Below are 19,203 nucleotides of genomic sequence, written 5' to 3'. Positions count from 1 at the left end.
AATTTCGAATAACATATTATTCCTTATAGACGATAAACAATAGTATATGTTTGATTGGCTGCAAATAATAATGGTGATGATGTGATTTATTCACCGGAGGATATTATATAGGCCCCTCCTACAACACCCGGATGTGCATTACGAGCTGCCGCTGCAGCTGCCCGACCGACTATTTCATAGACATAATACATTTTACACGTGACATAATATATGCATAACGACAGGCAGATGAGCATTCTGAAAATACGCGTAAAAAATGTTATTGTAATGCGGTAAGTACTTGCATGTCTATAGCGGCACGTCGAGGTATCCCGCACAATGTGTCGGTGCAATATATTATTTGCGTCACTATCGGGGTGTACATACCGTTAAGGAAAGTTTAGGTTCTGGCAGACTTAAAGTTTCTCGTTACATTCGACGGTTGTTAAATAGATATACACAATATGTATACGCGCGTATATAATATATATATATATATATATACTCTATAACTAGTGTTATAACTACATGTTAATATGATATTTATCCGGACACACGCTATATATGTGCAATATGTATACCTTACATATGCTATATATATATATATAATATATAGTGTTTTAGTATTTGATTATCTTCGACGCCGTCACTATATAATATTCAAATTCTTACGCACACAAAACTATAGAACGTCTTAAAGAAACGTCTTAATATATCATGTCTAAAGCCTACACATACATACGTGGTAAATGTATAAACATGAACCATGGTTCGTGACATCGTGTGTAATAATATATACTATTATTATACATGAAGGCATATATACATATATATATAAATCTATATCGCGCAAGGGTTTTAACACATTGGTACTGTATCACTGTCAAAGTATGTGTACGAGCCATGGGTATTGGAGACCAAAATAAATCTCATCATCTGCCCGCAGTGAGTATATAGAGCTGGGTTTTGTGTGCCGACAAAAAATAAAAAGAGAAAGTACGACCGGAACTTTACCGGCTTGATCAGCAAAACCTAGCGCGGCGTTGTATGAATGTATATACACGCGTACGAACTGTATATATAATATAGGTCCTTCGATATAAGGGTAAATTTTCGTCTTATATTACATATATAAATATAAAATAATATTATGTGGGTCGTAGCACTCGTAGTCGTTGGGACGATTGAAGACGATTTTCTTTGACGTAAGGCAATCATTCATTCCTCTGGGAATTGCGTGTGTTTATTATAAAATAATATATAAACCTATAATATTATAACACTACCTATACTTGTTTGAGAATTTATATCATGTATCGAATATCTTCTCTCGCATAAATGTTTGTCCACGATTTGAATATATACCGATAGAATATATAGACTTTATAATATTATATTGACTGAATGTACAATATAGTTTTATATTCTCTATTAGAAACAATATTTCGCTTATTTCAATCAAAAAACGTTTGAAAACGGCAAACTAATTGTTTCGTTTAGTTATTTTGGAAATTTTGAAAAATGTTTTTCAACGTGTAGATTACCGTAATGAACACGTTAAATATGAAAAATATTTTTAAGAGAAGACGGTTTTTAATTTATATTTAAAAAATGATCTAAAGTATTTTAAAAATTACTACCATAATATGTCTAGAATGTGTCAAGTATTAACGGTTATTATTTGTTTTTTAATTTTAGAAAATAACAATATCGATTTTATTAAAAGTTGATGAGGATAAATTTATTATTAAGTTTTTCCAGTTTATTAAAAAAAGTATGGACAATATGTTATCCCCCGATACTAATTAACTGCTTATTTTCTTCTTTAGTAGTAAACGCGTATATGCTTATCTTTGACCAGTATTTTATGAAGTAATAGATTTATCGTATTTTAATTTGTCATGTAAGTCCTTTCTATCTTTTTTACTGTACGGTGCTTAGGATTAATTGCTAGAAATTAAAAATCGATATATTTTTATTGTTCCAAAAGCAATGACAAACATAAAATTAAAAAACATCATTGTGAAATTAATTATACTTTCATCGTTTCACTTAGAATTTAATAAAAGGGTAAGATCTAGTACGCTAAAAATGTAAAGGAATTTTTAATTTATTAAGAATCCCAGTATTTCAATAAACAACTAATGTATTAACTATTTAATTATTTATACATATTAGTATATCAAGCAACATATAGTTTTAAGTATAAGATGTGATCCGTCACGCGTGATGAAGGAGAGCGAATAATAATATTATTATAATGCTTCTTAAATTTTATTGTTTAAGGCTTCGCACTTTTTAGTTTTTACCAAATTATAACTTCCAAGACGAAACTTATGTAGCAAGTTACTTTTTACTATAAAGCGTAACATTTGAACTTTTAAAGTTTTTTTTAACTTTGTAAAAAGTATATATATATAGGTACACGGGAATAACTTACTTGAATTTAAAAAAAAAATAACTTAAACCAGTTATAAGTTTATTTTTTTATTCACTAATTTTATTAGTTAAGTATACTTAAAGTACACACCCTTGTAATTTTTTTTTTATGTCATTGTCTGTGATTTCTTATTGGTTTTCAGAGATGAATCTATTACCTATTCTTTAAGATCAATTCACTATTGTTATTTAACTGAATGTACTATATATTTCGACTTTATAATTATTAATGTACCTATATAGTTTCTCCAACATTAATCTTAGCGACAGTGATTTGTGAGTATAGAGTTTATAAAAAACATTACAATTGAAATGCATTCTACAATAACAATAATAGAGAAAATAAATTATCGACATGCTTTCAATTATAAATTAAAATATTAAAAAAATGTATAGGACAAAAATTATGAGGCTAATTGCATATTCTAATACAATTGGAAGATAAATAGGTACCTATTACTATAAAAGATCTTAGATCTCTACAAAAATGACGATTCATATGACACCGAGGACTTTAAAATCAGTGTTATAAAATATTTGATTAAAAATATTTTAATAACTGTTAATTATTATTTATTATTACTTATTTTCGTTATTGAATACTTTAATTTTTATTTTCGTCTAATTTATCATTATATTTTATTTTTTCGTAATCATTTATTACGTAAATTATAAGTTATTTGACGTTTATCATATCGTATAATTATGTAAATACTATAGATGATGTATAAACCATTAGAAAACTCTAAGTATTAATTTAAATAAGTCATTAAAGTTGTTAATAACTTATTTAAAAAAAAATATATGTAACTAGAGTGCTTTGCCCTTGTTTGCTACACTTGCCAACTTCTTAGATGATTTATTTAAAATTATGATTATATTTCAATACTTAGAAGTCATAATAACAATCATAAACTCATAACTATCGTTAATTTTAATGTAACGAATTATTATAAAACATAATAATATTATTATTTTACTTTTTTTTTACATAACTGAAAAATAATATTACTAATAATTTTATTACATTATGTAAAAATGTAAAATTAAAATATTTTACCTGTAAAAAGAATTAAATGTATTGATTAAAATAATATTCAATAACAGTAATTTTTTCTAGAATTATTGTGTACATGTAATATATATATACACCTATTTCCTATGTATTACAACAATTAAATCATAAGTTATTAATTCATAACTATAACTGTTTATATTTTCTATAGCAGTATACAGCCTCACAAATCAAAAAATGAATTTGAATTTAAAACTTAACCAAAGCAAAATATTGGTAGTATTAGTAGTTATTAACCAATTTTGTTTATAAAATTTTAAATACAACACAAATAAATCTAAATCTCAACAAATCATGAATTTGGTGCTTAGATTTACTTACAATATGACGTACTTAATTATTTTATAATACATTATTATATTATTTATTTATTTGGAACTGACACAAATTATAACATTGTACACATAATAAATAACACGCAGAACAGTAAAAATTGTTATATTTTGTATTTAAGCACTTAATTATTATAATTATTAAATATTATTATATCATATCAAACGGATATTGTTAAGTTATAAATAATAAGATAGTATTAGAGGTCAAGCCATCATTACTAGAGGTCTTAAATGTATTTATATTTTCTTCGATTGTAAATATAAAATATAAATTGTATACTACATTGATAAAATGTAATGTGTATTAAGTTATCCAAGTATATTTCAAATATGGTTATTTACAGTCCATAACAATCATAATAATAATAATAATAATAATGCTCTTATTTTTTTTTTATTTACTTCCTAGTATGGCTATATGCGCAAACATTTCGTATATAATGTAGGACGTATAGGTACTTAATAATAATGCAAAATAACTCAATTTTAATGTTTACCCAAATATATTTTATACGAAGTTCATTTTATTCGTTTTAATTTTTATTAGTATATCACGAAAAAATATCTCAAAATAATACTAATATTATGTTAATATATTTTTGTTTAGAGATTATTATAAACAATAAACACTATAAAATTAAAATTGAGGTATTAGCTTATGAATAATGGATGTAAACGTGAATTTGAATTTATATACCTTAAACATTTTTTTTTTTCGTTGTTTGTATACCTAAAAAAAGTTGAAGGTTGTACGATTTGAATCATAATTCATAAGTAGTTTCCTTACTCTTTAAAAATGTAAAAGAAATTATTTTTATTTTTTCATAATTTCCGAACAATATAATTATTTATACAGAGAATTGTTGTTTTTGATATACAAACAATTATTATTTTTTATTTTATGATAATTAATGCTATGAATTGTGTACAACAGGGGTCATTAATATAACCTAATTAAAAACTAATTTGTTTTTATATATATATATAAAGCTCGAAATTAAAATTTGAAAAACGGAGTTCAATGTTGAATATTTCCCTTTTTTAATTAAAAATCATTAGATTTTGTTGATTATTTGACAAGATCATTATTCACGTTAAGTGTATTTTTAACCAAAAATTACAATTGAACTACAGCCATTATGAAATAATAATTTAAAAAAAAATTTTCTCATTTGTGAATCAAATAAAATTCATCCAAGGTGATCACCGGTATATAATACAGTAAAACTTCTAATTAACGGTCACCGGAGGGACCATAAATAATGACCGCTATTTAGAGGTGACTGTCCTATAGAGGTGACCGTTAACGAAAGTTTTACTGTATAATTAAATCATCTTTTTACGGTAATTCGATACCAATAATTTTTAAGGACTAATATTGGTAATGGTAATTTTTTAAGTGCACGTGTGTCGTTTAAAAGTGTGCGTAATAAGTGATCATCATTGATTACTGTTTAGTTTGCATGACTGAAGTGTAAAATAATAGCGTAACGTTCACACACCTGCACGTTTATGGTCAAAATCGAATACGAAACGTTTGGGTTTATTTTGTCTACAATATTAATTTTTGCTATCTTGGCAATTCAAAAAGCTCTCTAAAACATAATTCAAATTTAATTAAATTCGTCTTTTTTTATAATTAAGAAAAAAACATTGTATCTCCGTATCTAACGATGGGATATCTTTAATTTTTACATTAATTGACATGGATTTTTTTTTCTATTAGAATATACAAAAAAGTGGAGATGTCTGGTTATTGCACCCACGTTTTCAATTTTCTTATTTATTTATTTTTAACACGTTCTCAATGACGTTAAATATTATGAACGTATTACAAATCTAAATATCTATTCTTAATATAATAATATCTATTCAAAATTTTAAATAATGGAAAATTATTTCGAAGTTATAACTTTTTGACGAATTAAAATATGTTTTCTGAAATTTTATCTGATTACTAGAATATTTGGTACAGATGTAAAATATTAATATAAGATATGTCTATTTTGGACTTTGGCAGAAACACAGCTGGAACAGATTTCTTTTTTTTACGCCTTATATATTATAAGTATGCTACTAAATACATTTTACGAACAGTTTTTGTTGCTAAGCTTGTAAGTTGTAGGTACACATAACGCATACCTATTACTATTTCTTTTGAAACGAAAAATATCGTGATATTGTTGTTATTATTATTGTTATTTAAAATACGTTAGTATTGTCTCATCTTACCATACTACACAATTATCGATTATATTATTTTCCGGAAACATTTAACTTATGAACTGTAGTATCTGTAGTATTATGTTTTATACAGTTAGTAATTACTAATTAGTAATTACCAAAATAACTATTACATAATTCTGATTTATAGGTATAATAGTATAGTCTATATTATATTACTATAAATATTAAATACATATTGATGAGTATACGTATACCTACGTGCACTTGTGCTCGTGCGCTACTATATCGATTATCGACAATATGTAATCATCACAAAACAAAAATATGATACGAGTAGAAATGATAACAACATATTATATTTTACGATACGCGCACGTAGGCTCATCCGGCGCTGGTAAATAATAAAATATATCATCACCATTACCACCGTCTCAATCGCTTTATTCGCGAGCTTTTCATATTTTGTTTTATGCTGTTCAAAGTAATGGCCTTTAGGTCATATTTTGCTACTATAAAGCAATACAGCCAATAATACCTGTAAATAGAAAAGATGAGGAATTTAAATTAACAAATGACAACGCAACGTTATTATGTTTCGGATAATAACTGTAATTGAAGATAAATACATAAAATTATTATTACGTTGATAAATATAATATTCGCGTACAATTATTATAATAAGATTAAAACGATATAAACACAATTTAAAACAAACAAAACGGTGCACATATCAAAGTGAATAAATCGATTTTAACATTTAATAAATAGATATATAGGTACATGTATAATATATAATATAATATGCGCGTAAGTATATGGGTGCAATAAAATAACAATAATATTATAACGAAATGGTATACCAAGCGCATAATATTAAATTTATGATCAAAAATAATATAATATATTATGCTATTCTATAATATAACAGTATGATGTGTAAGAATATAATATAGAAAGCTAGACAATTTTAATTCTTGGTGATGGCAGGGTGACTCCACGAGTTTGTTTTTTCCGTGCTAATGTACGCGACTGATAAAATAATATAATGTCTATTAAACACGACACCGTATATTGTAAAGTGATGATTATTTCGAAGGGGTTACAATTGAAATATGAAATTGTAAATTGAAAAATATTATAATATGTCGTCGAGTGCGATGTGATGTCCATTGCTCCATATTATAGTGCGGAATGTGTGCATTATTTAATAATAATAATTATTATTCAGAGATCTATATCCTCCACCGCCCGCGTCTCATCCTGTCGCCGACGTTGCGTTTGACCGCCACGTCAGTGTGCCCGTGACCCGCAGACGCGCTGCGGCTGCCCCGATCCGCCACCCCCGTGACCGCCAGCGTGTCCCCCGCACTGTTGCGCTCACCGCTGCGTCGCGATGTTTTGTACGTCGACGACGACGACGATGATGTATTTTTCGTGTCAATTCGTCGTCCTCGTCTTGTCCTGCCGCCCCGCCACCGCGGTTCGTTTGTACGCTTTCCTCCTCACCTCCGCCGCGATGGCCGCTCGCCCCTTGGCGCGGTACACGAGCATTCCCGGGATCAGTACTCGGTCGACGAACCACCGACGAGGCGTCACGGCGCTGGCCAGCCCCGCGCACCACACCTATAAATGTATAACAAATGTGCCGCCGTATATATAGTACTTTTACTTTTCGTGCTCTGTCATCGAAAATCGTTTCATACGACACGAGAGGGGGTAGGGGTAGTGTATAGCGTGACAAAATACCAAACGACAAGATACAATATATTATGTGATTGGAAAACTAAAAAATAACTACCCAATAATATATTATTGATTTATTAATGAATTTTATAACGAACGTCGTAATTATTGTGACCGCGCAAACTGCAAATAGTGTATAGTCATCGTTAAAACGGTAGAGTAATGATAATACTATACGTATATACAACATATAAATCAATCAATGTTTATCAGGTAATGTTTTCATTGCCCATAATACTCGCTATACTCCGCACGCATCGTGTACGTTATAGTATTTAAATTTTATTGTCTATACTCTATGAAGCGTTAAATTCGATAATAATTTACCAATAATAGGTATTATATTATAATGGTTATGTGATTGATTCAATTACTTTATTGAGACATAAAAATCAATAAACAAACATATGAATATATAATAATACGACATCAATTTATATAAATGCTCAATACACGAGAAATTATTAATAATTACTAACGTATAAAAAATAATGTAAGATCGAGGAAAAATACATATTTTGTAACAACAAGTAGGTAGATCTGAAATTCATAAATTTTAAAAACATAAAACGACGATCTCCGAGATGGTAATTATATTATGACAGCCGACAGGAAAGGTGGTCGACCGCTATGATAATATTTTTTCTGTTTTGATCTACACGCATAAAGGTTAATGACTACAGTATTCAACTGTTACACAAATGCTGCAGTCGCAACAAAGTAAGATAACATTAAATTAACAATATCACATTCGATCACGGTAGGAATAGCTGATCACGTACACATAATATATACGCGTGCTCATTATCATTATATTATAGTTATTGTTATTTTGTATTATAACAATCAGCTGGGATTTAATTAATTGTTTAGGATAAATTTATGTTATGAATATAGTCGTAGAATGGAAAAACAAATGTGCCACGCCCGTGTAATAAGTTGTATTGTGTTTTGTACATCGCCGCGTGTAAAAAATACCTATTCTTCATATTGCTCAAATAGTAAAAAATGTTTTCTTGATTTATTTTTCATCGCCACCGCAGTGACTATACTCAAATTGTCTAGTTATTATTTTAAGTTCATTTTATGTTGATTACACTATGTATTGCGCCAATCGCATAGATTGAGTCAAATAAAACCACATCGGGTTCGCATTACCCAATAATAGATACCAGAAAAATAAATAAAATACCTTATATGACATCCTAAATCTTCCTCTTAAAGTATTTAAAAAAATAATTTCTTTATGGTTATAAATGACATAGTGTAAATGACATTAATAAATGATAAATAATAAATTATTATACTATGTATAAATATGTGAATGTTAGTTAATTTAAATGCGCACTTATATTTTTTGCTTTATTGTACTATTATATTATGTTATATTATTGTCAAAACATGTTAATGTAGGAACTCCTGGGCCCCCACACGAGTCTTCTCAGAAGGGCCCAGTATTTCATTATATGCAATTAAAATTAAATAAATAAATACATTTATATAATATACGTTTCTATAAAGCGTGTACATACGCGCAAATCGTCACGACTGTCTGTAATATTAAACAATTATTGTCAATCCTTCTAAAATATTTTTATTCTTACGTTATAAACCGTGAACGTATATTGCCACATTTTTATTATTACTTTATTGTGCGCTAATCGCTGAAAGTTTGAATTATCCGTGTGTACATAGCCATAGCTGCAAAATAGCTTGAATTTTTTTGATTTTTCATTACATTTTTGCTGTGGTAAAATACACAACTTTATAATGATTTTCATTTAGCATATCAAAAATAAAATAAAGTCTAACCATATCATTCCTATTTTTTTTAATCGTATCGCCTACTTGCTGCACGCATGTGTATTATACTAACATTGTAGGTGAGTAACTACTAAAACTATACATATATATATATATTATTATAGGTCTGGTAATTGATTAAAAACGGCCTGCAAACATTATGGCAAATAAAAAACTGAAACGACGCGCCTGTTTATCACACGACTGCTTATAGTAACCGTATAAATAGGTACGTACCAACAGAGTGTGAGGCCAGTATCCAGTGTAGTTGGCCGGCCCCGAATCCGGGCCACGGGCGTATAATCGTCCTCCTCGTCGGAGCGCGGACCGCACCCATCGGCGGGCCGACGGCACCAAGCCAACGCTGAAACCGAGCCTCCAATCGTTTCCTCCTGGAAGTCCACCAACATCCGTCGCCGTAATTGTCGTCGTCGTCGTACTTCTCCTCGTTGTCCTCGTCCTCGTCACCTTGTCCGTCGTCGCAACCGGATACAACGCGGACGTCCGGATTGGCGGACCGCAACATGGCCGTGGCCACGTACGCGGGCCTGACGCACTGCACCCGGACGCCGTGTCCATCGTTTCCGTCGTCACGTCCTCTGGTCAAATACGCGCACTCGGCGTCCAGGTCGGACGACAGCTTCTCCAGGAATTTCTAAACACATAATATATTATACGTCGCGCGCGCGTGTCAGTCAAAGTCGGCAAGTACTCGTACTAATGTTGATGAAACGATAATAGTATTATATTAAGCATATTATGACTCCGATCGGATAAATTATTATAATATTATATTTTCGGAATGATATTGGCCGTTAAGTCAAAACCGATATCGTAATATCATAAATTAGTTAATATATAATATTATTTAAATAAGTCGTTATTATTATTGATAAAAATCACATCATTTTATTTCTCTTAAATACACAATATCTATAATATTTCTAGAGTGTATACTTTTCTTTTTCATTTTCAGAGTTTATATAATTTTGCTGTTATTTTTATTAATATGAAGTAATGGTTAGTCAAACTGTTTCGGTAGTTCACGACTCGCAGTCTTATATATAGAAGAGGGAACTCCTCCACTAATGGCTCTCTCGCGCTCCCGTTCACGTATAAATGATGATGTTTATAAAATATAGTCAACACCTATGTAGTATTTCTTAGAAATGTTTCCATTTCGTATAACAAGTAATAATGCTTTTTAGTGATACAATATTTGTAACTAGTAAAACGGTAAAATCGCAATAAGTATTTAGGTTGAAATTATAGTATTTTTATCACACGGGGACGTGAGAACACTGACTTTGTTTTTTTTTGTATATTTTGAGGGTCGCGACACCAAAAAGGTCGATGACATGCAACAAATAATAATCATAATAATGTATTATACCTTTGTGGCGGCGTACAAGGTCATCAGTGGCGCGGCCGGCGGTACAGACGCAGACGCACTGCCCACGTTGATCACCAGGCCCCGACCGCGGGCCAACATTCCGGGCAGGACTATACGGCTCACGTGCACCGCCCCGGTCACGTTGCACCGGACGGCCGCATCAGCGTTGCCGCAATAGTCAGCCGTGAACTGCAGTACAGGGCCGTCGCCGTCTCCGGATGCAACGGCACCGTCGGCTGTCATACCCGCGAAGAACTCGGGATGCGGATAACACGCGCCTGCGCAGTTTACGAGCACGCCCACGCCGCCGGCCGGTTGCAACCGGCCCTCGACAACGGCCCTCAGCCGCCGATACCACAGGGGGCACCGGAGACGGGCCGGCCGTTGTCCGTCGCTCTTGCAGAAACACCGGTCGTCCACGTAGTCGTCCTGGCCGCCGTCCCGCTGCAGTTCCGGAAGGATGCTGCAACCGCTATCGTACCGCTGTCCCGCGTCATCGTCCGTCTCGTTCCGCGCCACCTGGATCTTCCGTAAAGTCCGCCACCACCGTAATGACCCGCCGCCGTCCGGCTGATTCTTTTCCTGCGCACGCGCGCCGAACAATTTATTGTAGATTCAGAGACCGAAACTATTTGCGCTATGCAAATAATATAATATGCATGAGCGTTTTAAAACAAACTGATTTCATTGACCGAATTGTATTTTATATTCTATTTTATTTTTATTAATGCATATTTGAATGGTTATAATATTTAATATGCATATTGTACTCGTACACAATTATTAAAATAACTATTTTCTTTTTACTATATTATATCGAGAATAATATGCCGAACAATAATTCACTTGAATTTATCGCGAAAAAATGTTCAATAATTATAATTTCTTTTTATAGTTTAATGTTTGCAAAAAAAAAAAAAAAACAAATTAATAATTAAGAAGATAATACTATGGTTTATGACCTGTAGGTTATTTTCTTGTCGTGACATTAATATTTATTAATTATTTGCCCATAAGTATTATAGGTGCCCATTTTTTAATGCCTATTTAGCATATTTTGAAAAATGTTGTGCATATTACATGTTGCATATTTACGTCTATAGCCTATATAGCCATCTAGTGAAGTAAAAACAGGGACCACCTATTGGGAACCACTGCACCAAAGGACAAAAGTGACCCTCAAGTCACGCCCTGGATAAAAAAAAAGTTTAAATGGTTTCTTTTACGATAGGTAAAAGTGATGTCCCGCTAAGTGATGTCGGTTCCTGACAAAATATAGTTTGTGATTTGTAAGTTGATCGAAAAAGTATAACTCTTGTTCCCGAGTGTGAGTGAAACCAACTGATTGTTGTAGAACGTATTTTTGTTATATATTTTTATTTTTAAATTTTATAGAGCCAAAGTTATAGTTCCACGCCAACAATTTTATAACTATTATAAGATTTAAAAAAAACTTAAAATAATGTAACAATTTCATTACTTACATCACAAGAAAATAGACAATTGAAACTTAAAAATATATAACTTATATATTTTCAATGTTCGAAAGTTTTAAGTTATTTATATTTGCACGTGAGACTGTGAGAGGACTAAGTAATAAACTTGGAACATTAAATGTGGCGAATTCATTATTATATAATAATACTCGTGTGAAATTCGGGAAAAATGTTTTATTGCATTTGATAGGTATTATATGGGTAGTATTACCCAGGTATTACACTTGTTTATTTCGTCCAATTTTAGTTGTAAAACTATTTTAAATCTTTCAGCAAACATAATCATATATATATATATATTTATATAATATATTATACCTATATTTTTGTACTAACATTTTTTTTTTTAATTGTTTTATTAAACCCTAGTAATCATTGTTTACTTATTCATATCCTAAAAATACATAAAACAATAGGTTATATAAAAGGATGCACTAACGGACTAACGTGACACCTGGGCCTTCCCCCCTTTTTTTTAAGAATTACAAATGCGTAATACAAGTGTCAAGTATACAGCCATATAGACTGTAATATGCGCTAATAGTGATTTATAATAAATAGTTCCTTATAAGTTTAAGTTATAATAATACTTTATTATATTTTATAAATATTTTACAATATAATAAAAAAAAAAATCAACTTAAAATAATACAAAAAAAAAAATAATTAAAGAGGAATATATTTAAATTTGAAATTATTATTTACCAATTTGTTTTAGGTTAATCTCTATTACAAACTTCTTTATATTTAAATAAAGTTGCAAGACTATTTATAAGACAGAAATACTTAGTATTTTATTTGTAGAATATTTCACATTAAATAATAAATATCATACAAGCACACAATCGATAAATTTAACTCAACTTAAAGTTTATTTGTTTTTGATGAGAAAATACAAATGCTTTAGTCTAAAATGTTTCCCGAGTTTTGCCTTTTATCTTTGCAAATATTGATTTGTCTGCAATGTTTTATTTTTTAAATTTTTATTTTTCTCTTTTTGAGTTTTTTAGAAAGAAAAATAGGTACTGGTTTTGAAACAACCTATATTTATATTTATTTTCCGAATTTTATTCAGTTAATTCATTTTTGGCACAGCAAAAGAGCTCAAAAAGAGTTTTGCAGCAACTGATTGACAATTTCACTATGATTTCACATCAAAGAACTCGTTTTTCGATTATCTGGTTATTTTTTCTGTAAAAGTATTCTCAATGTAAAAATCAAAGTGTTTTTGACATTTCTACACAATTCCTAAATCATATTTTTTTTAAATTTAGAGATTAATATATTTATTGTTTATGTTATAATTAAATCCAGTCGATGTATTTAAATAATATTTACAATATATTATTATTATTATGTCAGAGGAATATTTATAAATACTTTAATTATTTCTCGAGGGAATAATAATAATAATATTTTCAAATAGGTAGTCGACACCGTTGAAAAACGTTTTTAGTAAAAGAAATTTAGAATAAAAAAGACATTAGGAAATTCCATTCAACATTTTTCACCACATTTTTTTAAAAACAATTAAATATATAAGAAATATTAAAATTTATACTCAGTTATTTAAGTTTATGAAATCAATAATTGAAAAATATTTATTGCAATAATATATAATTATTTGAAATAAAACTGTTTTGTGCTGTATATCGGTTTAATTGACTTTTTAATAATCAGAATAAGACGAATGTATGGCCAAGTTGGCCAAGTTGGCCAAGTTGGTTTATTATTCGTTAGTTGGTTTTAATAATTAGTTACTTTAATAACCGACTTATTTACTTATTGTTTACTACCGACAAATCGTTAGTCGATTGTGCCCATCTCTATGGCCAACCACCCTTCACCATAATGAAGAATATAAAATAATTATTTTATTAATTTATCGCCCGAAGAAAAAGAATTACTAAAATTTATAGGACCTATCTCAAAGTTAACCGAAAAAAATGTCTTTCTAAAAACCAAAAATACTCGGAGGAGGGGCAGCAACACAGTTTTTCAGCTCATCCCACCCCTATAGTATAATAAAAATTATAATTTTCTATTTTTTTTTACAGAATTTTACCTATATGGTTGTTAGCTTGGAAGAGCAGAAGTCAGAATAGATTTATTTTTTAATACATTTCCAAGAATTGATAAATTAATAAGAGATTTCCTATTAATATTATATATATTACGTATACTATGGCATAATAGAAATTTAATAGATCAGGTAAAATTCAAAATATTTTTAATCGGATTTTGGATTGTTGGATTGTTTATATTTTATTATGTATAATAATGGAAATATCGCCACTAATATTTGATATTTATTTCAATTGTATACCTGATTAAATGTGTATTTAAATATCTGTATCAATATCTTACAATATTCTTGTCTTGCCCGTATCAAACGAGTGAAATGTATTTATTATAATATAAACTATATAAGTTGTAAATAGCACGTAAAAAATATTGTTATTGGTATCAAAAAAAAAAAAAAAATGAATAAAATAAGTTATAAAAATATTTTTGATACCTTAATATAAAATTTCAAGTATTGAGTGTCAATTTCTAAACAGCAGAAAATTGTATGAAGTCAAATGAAAGATTATATGTTACATAAAGTACCCACGGAGTTTGATTACGATTTTAGTATTGGAGTTGGCAGTGATCGTCAAATTTTTTAATAATCATTTTTAACTATGATCAAATTACATTGTTACATAATACACGTATAAATATACTTATTATTTGTAATCTTGCATAGGTAGTCGTACTTTGAAGTTTGAATAGAATGATAGGGAAAACTATTGGAATTAAATTTATTTGCTGAAAAGTTATTAAATATTTTTAAAATGTTATAATATATTCTTACTATATTTTTAAAGTAAGATAAATAAAATTATAGTAGTTTTATTATTTTTATATTTTAGAATCAGTTAACATATTAAAACTACATAGAAACGTTATTAAAAAAACATTTTATAGTGTACACTTCCAAGTATCTATCAAATGCAACAGTTAACAACTTTTTAAACAGTTTAATATATTCACATATTTTAGAATTCACTACAATACAACATATTAAGTAAATATTTTTAAAAATATACAAAATATCCAACGTTAATATTCAGCATAAGTTATCAATATTATTTTGAGAGAAAAAAAATTGATTTAAATTATTTAACCCAACCACACGATCATTAAAAACCGAATGTAACGAAAGTTTAGAAGCATGATTTAGAATATAAATAATGTATTGTGTTACACAAAAAATAGTACTGAAATTATAATAGATGCCTTAGAAACTTGTTCTTTAAATTATTCGATTTTCAATTTCGACAAATATTTATTTATTTTGTCAAAATTACTTAAACTGCACCAACTTTTTTCGAAGAAGTTACACAAACATATTTTGCTCTTTCGAACTTGTATAGGTATTGTATTCACTAAAATAATTTATATTGCATTGAAATATAAAAGTATTGATAGATCTTAATGAACTATCGTAAAAACTTAGATGAAGTATTTTTTTTTCAGATTTCGTATAGATTATAGTATTATGAAATAAACATATTTTTGAGTTTCAATATGAGTTTTATTTAAGACCCGTATGTGTGAAAGCGCACAATGGCAGAAATTGTACATTCTTGGATCTTGCAATTTAGATACCATCCACACTCCGCAGTTACAAAAGATATGCCAGAAATAAAATACTGATTTTCAAATTTCGAAATTATATAACTATTATTTGAGATTGTAAGATTGTATTTCTTGAAAGATCGTTTAATTTGATGAACAGAATGCATGAAGTTAATGGCACCGATGACAAAATTATTTTACAATACATTTGTGTATTATTTGATATCTTGTAAAAATATACTTATTTATACATTGTATAACATATATTTATTTAATGAACCTATGGCATTGTTATTTGCTAGTTATTATTGTTATAATGCTAGCTTTAGCTATAATGATTTTTTAGGATTATTATTACTCTATAAGTGTATAATATACGCTTGTGTTCTCTTTAGTTCTGTATAAACACGGGCTTGGAAATATCAAATTCAGCAAAAAAGGCATAAACGATGATTGGTGAATTATCTTAGAACTATGTCGATTTTTCGCATTTTATTTATATCACTACAATAATAATAACAGAGGACTAATGGACGGCCTTTTAAGAAAATCTGTTGAGACGTGAATAACACGATATTTCCCACGACAGCGTTTCGCATTACTGCAAATTTATCGTTGGCCTACGAAAATATAAATCAAGTAGACGCGAAATAAAGACATACAACCCGCTCCGTACGACCATAATAGTGGCAACAACAACAACAACAACAACAATAATAATAATAATAATAATCGTCTGTTTACATAATATTATTATTAACCAGTGAGCATATGCTTACTTATCAGTCGGGCAACGGCTCGCAGCTTGTCCGGGTTTCGTCCTACTAGCAGCACGTCCATTCCGTGATCGATAGCCAACTGCTCGAAATAACAATAATAAAGACATAAAATAAACAATCTAGTCGCTATTATAAACGATATATTATAGTAAATTAAGGAGACATATAGTGTTACAAACACATATATGAATTCAAATATATGCACCAAATAAAAATCTTACTGTTAAATAAAATTAAAATAATGAGTCAATATAAATCATTACAAAGACCGTCGGTGGTGAAGAAGAGAGAAAAGATCAACTATTTTTACACGATATTAGTATAGAAAATATATCAATTATTGTGAAAATTTGTTTTTTTTTTAAATTAACATAAAGCTAGTTAAGGCACAAGTATACTGTGTAGCTGTGCAGGCAATTAACGGTATAATAAACAAAATCCTTAAAATACAAAAAATATATTTATGTTTTTATAGATTTCTTTTACATTATTTGCCAAATAGCATTTTATTTGACATTGCACTATTGTAACTATTTATTATTTAGGTAACTATTAAAAAATTAAAAATATGCAAATGTTAGATTATACAATAATATACATACGTGTTAGGCCTTTATGATACAATCGTGTACGTGAGTAACGATAGATGTTCCGACACCGTGCGCTTTGAACGATGAAATTAATAATTAATAAATGATTTATATATTATAATTATCGTCGTCGTATATATATTATATATTTTGGTCACACTCACTCACGCACGACTAAATCGCGTGATACTGAACACACGAACATTATCATCAAACGACTCTATGCACCCAATCACCAACACACATTTAACGCACACAATATCATTAACATAAGGATTATTTTACACGCACCATTACCATCACCACGATTTCGTGTATATTTTATTTAAATAGTGTGTACTGAAATTGCAATAGCGTATTAACTGTTAACAACAGCCGCCGGTAAGTAGATGGCTGATTTCCCGTTCCCCGTGGTAAGGTATAGATCTCACAAAATGTAAAAAATAAAATGAATTTTTTTTTTCGTGTATATTTTTTTATTGTGCGTTCAAAATAATGTAACATATTATATGTATACAATTTGTTTGTGCTAAATTATCATTAAAAAAGAAAGTGCTAAATAAAGAAAAAGTCGGTGCTTTTAAAAAATTATGTGCGAATATAATATAAATTCAATATGAAGGGTAGTCACATTTTTCAAGAAAAAAAAACTAATGAGGTAATTGAAAAAGAAAAATAATTTTCATCATTGACAATAATCGAATAAAAGCAAATAAGAAGAATACCAAAATAGAGAAAGTAATAAATTAAGATAAATAAGGGATTGGTAAGAACAGCCGCGGTCACAGATAAATGAAAAAACTTTAGTAAGAAAAAAGAAATCGATACTAAGGGTTGATTATACGAGACATTTTAATTTTAATAAGTAACGATTATAATAGAATGAAAGAAAGCGAAAGTTCTAATGAAATAAAATAAATATTTTTACGAAGAGCTATCACTGATTAATAAAAAACAATTTTAGAAAAGATTAAAAAAAATTAATAGGATATTTAATATAAGAATTAATAATTTTGAACAGTGATTATTATAATCGAAAGAAATTTTAAAAGAATAAAAGTATATAGATAGAGTTAAATGTAGATAAATATAAGGTTTATAACGAAGAGCAATCAGAGACTATTAAAAACGATTTTAGTAAAGATCAAACAGATAGATAGGACATTCGATACAATAAATAATAATGATAGATAGAAAAAATTGAAGAAAAACCAAAAGAGAGAAGAATCGAAGAATAAAACAGGGACAGTTTTAAATTCAGAGAAATAAGAACTTTATTGCAGGAAGTGCGTTTATAGCTGATGTAAATGCATTCACAGAGTGAGAAGAAATGAATTATCGTGTAATGTGAAATTCTAATAAGAATATAGTGATAATTGTAATCGAAGGAAAAATAGTTAGTACAAGAACAAAAAAGATAAAAAGTTCTGCATTTTAAGGTATAGGTGCTTTAGAAAATGACACTATTGTAGGACATTTTATCGAGAAATAATAATTATATTATTAGTATAACCGCGGCGGTGTGTATAGTGATTAATTAAATTTAGTGGAAATCAAGGAGGGACAATAATACATCATTAAAGTAATGAATCATAATACATAAAACAAATTTATTCCGGTCGAGAAAAAATGTAGTGCTAAATGCAGTGCTATATATTATATAATAATGGAAAGTATTGAAAGCAGTTTGAATTATTAAGCTAATTTAAATATCGAAAAGACAAAAACACGCAAGCTAGACAAAATTATTTCAACTAAGA

At 29.0% G+C, this 19,203-nt stretch overlaps 1 pseudogene; it reads right to left on the bottom strand.

Annotated features, from left to right (window-relative positions):
* Positions 1-6,652: 6,652 nt before the first annotated feature.
* Positions 6,653-18,001, bottom strand: LOC113559636 (annotated as a pseudogene).
* Positions 18,002-19,203: the final 1,202 nt, after the last annotated feature.

Source organism: Rhopalosiphum maidis, chromosome 3, assembly GCF_003676215.2.
Source record: "Rhopalosiphum maidis isolate BTI-1 chromosome 3, ASM367621v3, whole genome shotgun sequence".
Lineage (NCBI taxonomy): Eukaryota > Metazoa > Arthropoda > Insecta > Hemiptera > Aphididae > Rhopalosiphum > Rhopalosiphum maidis.
This window is presented reverse-complemented; position numbering and strand designations above follow the sequence as displayed.